Below are 5,273 nucleotides of genomic sequence, written 5' to 3'. Positions count from 1 at the left end.
TAGGTAAGAATATTTCTATTTGCAGCTGATACGATTCTATTCCTAAAAGACTTTAAAGACTCTATGGAAAAATTCTTAGAGCTGACACTTTCAGCAAAATGGCAGGATATAAAACACAAAAATCACTATATTCCAATTACCAAGCATATGAAAACATCAAGTAATCAATCATGTCAATAGTAGCCACACAAAACATAATTTACAGAGAAATATACCTGAAAAAGGAAATGAAAAAAACTTCCACATTGGAAACATTAAGACACTGAAGGAAGAAATTAAAGACACCAAGAAATGGAAACACCTTCCAGGCCCAAAGAATGACAGAATTAATCTTCTGAAAATGCCCATGTTTTCAAAAGTAATCTACAGATACATTGCTATTCCAGTGAAAATTCTTCTGCCATTTTCCACAGATATAAACAAAACAGGGTTACAATCAAATGAAAGAAGAAAATGTCAAGGACAATGAAAGCAAACCTGAACAAAACAATACGGCAGGAGTGTTCACCATGCCTAGTTTCAACCTATATTGGAGACCAATGAATAAAAACAGCATAGTTCTGGAAAAAGCAGACACACAGATCAATGGAGGATGAAAAGATCACCTAGATACTATTCCACTCCCATTCAGATACATTTATTTTTTTCTACAATTTCACCAGAAATATTCAATGGACAAAGGACAGCATCTTCAATAAATGCTATGAAACCTTTATATCAACATGTACAAGAATGGAACACATCCCTAACTCTCAATGTGAACAAAAATTCAACTTCAAATGTGTCAAAGACCTCAACACCTAACCTGATAGGCTAAAACTGCTGTAGGGAAAAGTAGGAAGAATGTTCCACACACAGCTACAGGTGGTGACTACAGACTAGGACTGAAGGAGCACAGCAAAGAGGGCCCAGAATTGACACATGGCACAAAAAGGAGCTGTTAGTGGAGTGATGCAGCAGCCACAGAATGGGAGAGAAATCTGTAGCAATACAACAGAGGTGTAGTAATTAGATTGTTCTAAGAAGTCAATCTCTACACCAAAATACAAGCAACACATTAAAAAAAAAAAAAGACCTATAGGATCAAACTGAAGGTTTACAATAGAAGAAATACAAATGGCTAGGAAACACTCTAAAAAGTGTTCACCAGCTTTACCAGCTAAGGAAATGCAGATAAATGACCTTAAACTTCCATTTCAACTGAATCAGAATGGATATAATCAAGAACACTGATAACAAATGCTGGTGCAATCTGAGGAAAGGGGACCCTTATTCACTGTTGGTGAGAGTGTAAAGTAGTGCAACCAATTGTAAATAAGTCTGAAGGTGTCACAAAAAAGGTAGAAAGAAAAATAGCATACTGCACAGAAACATCACTCCTGGGCATAATTCCAAAGAATTCTGTCTCAGACACAGGGATGCCTGCATATTCATGGTCACTGCTACTCTATTCACAATAGCTAGAATATGGAGATAACCTAAACACCCAATGCTTGATGGCTGGATAATGAAGATGTGCTAAATATGCACAGTGGAATATTACTCAGCTTTAAGAAAACTAGAAATTACAAAAGAACAGAAAATGGATATCATTTCAAACAATTATTCTAAGTGAAGTATTCCAATCCACAAAGGACAAATGTCTTATGCTCTCTCTCATATGAGCATCTTAGCTTTAACTATTTACCATGGGGAGTCTAACATGAAGAATTGTGTAAATCAGTAAACAAGGAAATGAACAGGTGGGGAGAGGTTACTCTAAGGCAGGTTAAATAGTAGAGCAGAGATAATATGAAAGAGGAGGGATACTGTAGAAGGGATATTTAGAATAAGGAGAGAAGGGGTTGAGGAAATTAATGTTTTGGCTGTGGTGGGATTAAGTAGGATAAAAGGACTACAAAGCAACCATTGGTAAAGTAAGGACTACTCACCTGTGAAATAGTGGCTTGAATGTTGGGAGAGTAGTCAACTGCCCTTTCATTAATGATCAACCAAATGGGAGGAAGCAGGAGGTCATGGGATGGTACTGCAAGTCTAGTTAACAACACAGGCTGGGATGCAGTAAGCCATCAATAAGAGAAGCATATTTCTGATGGCTTACTAAACTGACATAGTAACAAACTTCTTTCTAAATGCCTCTGCTCATGCACAAAGACAAAAGCTGCTCCAAGCCTTATTCAGTCTCTACAGTGAACAGTAGCGAATGCAGAGACTATGGGCAGCCCTAGACACAGAATATAAGTGATGGATGTGGAGACAGAATAAAACAAGTCACTTATATTATGCCTTCTAAGAATCAGAGAACATTGAGCAAGAAGAGGAGGCAGAATGGAAGAACTAGAAGTGAGGGAGGTCTAAAACTGCAATCCTCTAGACTCAGTTAAAAAAATGTGTAATAATTAACTCTTGTTAAATGTAGTAATCTATACTGGGCTCACACAAGATCAGACCTATCAATACATAGGAAAAAGTAGAGTCACAGAGTGACATCGTCACAAAAATACAAAGAATGAGAGAAATTAGTGACCCTACTCTTGAGAAAAGTGAAGACAAAGCATGTAAGTCAAGTGAATGACATGAACAGTAATTCTCATAAGGCAAATTGATAACAGTTCTCATCAAACAGTTGGGAACATCATCACCACTGTGACACCAAACCACAAAGGAGAGAGAAAAGATTAGACACATTCCCCATGTACTCACAAAAACATTGCTTTATGCCAAGAAAAAATACATTTGTTTGACATGTTCTGAATTCTCTAGTTTGCTTAAATGTTGAGTTAAATTTAGGGTCTAAGATAGCAAGTCCCTTCTAATACTTCTCCTTTTACATAAATTTTTCAATTATTTTTACACAATGGCTTCCAAGTGCTTTAAATGTGCATTTACATAAGGAACGTGAGTCTAATTTGTGCCCCCAAATATCCTTCAGTGTGGGTCCATCCAATAGAACCTGGTTAACCTGCCAGACTCTCACATTTGAAAGAATCTGTCTCTCCCTATCCTAGTAGCCATTGGTTGCAAAAAATTCCATAGGTTGGGTTGGGATTTCTCATCTATTTTCCCATGTCTATGTTGGGATTTTGTTTAGTTTGAGGTTGTATGGGACTTGTGAATGCAGTTGACATGGCTGTGAATTCATATGAGTAGATGACCAGCTGTCTGGAAAATTCTGTCTCCCTGTGATCATTCACCACCACAGGCTCTTACACTAATTCAACCTCATTTACCATGATGAGACTTTAGCTTTTGGAGGGCCAGAAATTTGAGATAGGTGCCCTATTCTTTGAAAAGCCCACTGTTAGATCTTGCGGTAAGGTCCTATTGCTGAAGACACTGCATATATGAGCTGTAGAGCAAACAAGAAGTCAGCTTGGTGCTGACGTCAGAGCCTCATCTCTACTGGCTAGCTTTTGTCATGCTGGAAGGTGATAGGCATGTTGCCAGAAGGATAACAAGTGGCCTGGCAAGATATGCCCACTGGGGCAATAGTGGCATGAACAATTTAATGGAGGCAACTCAACTACCTTATAATTTGACTAAAGCTCTACTTCATAGGATGGAATCCATACCTGATAATGATATAAGGCTTAGGATCCTGAGGCCAGACGTGTGACATGTAATGGCGGTGGAGTCTAAAACTATTTTCTACTAAATACCTATAGTATTAAACTGACTCCAAATGACTTATTGTATACTCACACACTAATGCTTCTCTCAACACTCTAACTAGAAAGACTTCCTTATGCAGAAGGTGGTGATTAACAGAAATCTACAAGTAGCCATTGTGCAGAAAATAAAGCTAATCTTAATAAGTCCATAAATATCATAGGAATTAAAGATGAGTTATCAATTTAAATACAATGCAAAAAATTATGAAGACCTGAAATAGTTATCAATGCCAAACATAGACTATTTTCTCCTCACATTGTATGTAGAGTCCCCACAATTTTTAAAAATTGGGTGTTTATGAAACGCACTGTTACTAGGTGTAATATGTTGTTATTATATAGTTTTCTAAGGATCTAACATTCTGAATTAATTTACTGAAACACTGAATATGACTCAAAATATGTCAGTGTCATGCTTGAATGAACTCATAAACCATGAGTGGACACTCAAAGCACTCAAGAGCAACTGCAATTACAAATAGCTGTGAAGTTAGACAAATAAATGCAGAGAATGACTAGTAGCATGATGCCTATGCAGCTAGGGATGGAAAGGAAGAAAGAGAAATTCTATAAAGTTAGGAATTGAAACAATCAGAATCGAAATGTATTGTCTTATAAAAATCAATCATTGCCATGTCATCCCTTAAAAATAAAAACTGAAGAAAAATTGAATTTTTTTCACTTAGGAGAGAATATAGAACATGTCTTTTAAAAGAATGTATACATTAATATGTTCTCTATAGAGTACTTTATATATCTAAGTTCAGTCCTAAACACTGTTGTGCTACATGGAGTTATTTATCATCAGTGATATTGTCAAAGAACTACATAATTTTCCATTCCTTTTCAATATAGTGCTTGAAACTCTTGATATAGCAATAAGACAAGAGAAGGAAATACATTGGGGTGCTATTTTAATAAGAAGAGGTCAAATTATTCCTATTTTCACATGATATGATATTATACATAAAGAGATACCAAAAATTCTATCAGAAAACTTCTGGATAATCTACACTTTCTGGATGGTCACTAGGTACAAAATCAATTTTAAAAAATCAGTACATCCTTCCAAAAGCAATTTGTAGTTCCAATGCTGCTGGCTCCAAGAGTTACGTGGTTCTTGGCAAGAGTGCTGTTTGACAAAGTTCCAGCCGAAAGCCGATGGCCACTGCTCTTTTGGTGGATATCCATTCCCCAGTTACTCCTGGCTTTTGTAATTTGTATAACCTTCTCTTCTTTACGTATTCTGATAACCAACTCTGATGATGGAATGGGAAACTAAACCGGGGAAATCTCTGCCTTTAGCAGAATTATTATGTTACTGAAACAAAATGAAAGTAATAAGATAAACGACTTCCTCCTATGACTATGATCTTGTTTGGACCTGCATTTGTGATTAATAATGAGGCCTGGTTTCCTCCCAAAGGAAAAGATAGCATGCAATAGATGCCCTGCTGCCTTTTACAGGAGTTTATGATTTTAACCCTAAACGAGGAACTATTGAGACTAAAGTTTGGTATAAGGAAAAACTATTTGGCTTAGGGGAACTCCTTCTTAGATAGAAAGATTAGCTAGGTCAGTAAAAAGCTGGTGGTGCATGAC

Source organism: Nannospalax galili, unplaced genomic scaffold (assembly GCF_000622305.1).
Source record: "Nannospalax galili isolate Female #2095 unplaced genomic scaffold, S.galili_v1.0 scaffold2849, whole genome shotgun sequence".
In the NCBI taxonomy this organism is placed as follows: domain Eukaryota; kingdom Metazoa; phylum Chordata; class Mammalia; order Rodentia; family Spalacidae; genus Nannospalax; species Nannospalax galili.
This window is presented reverse-complemented; position numbering follows the sequence as displayed.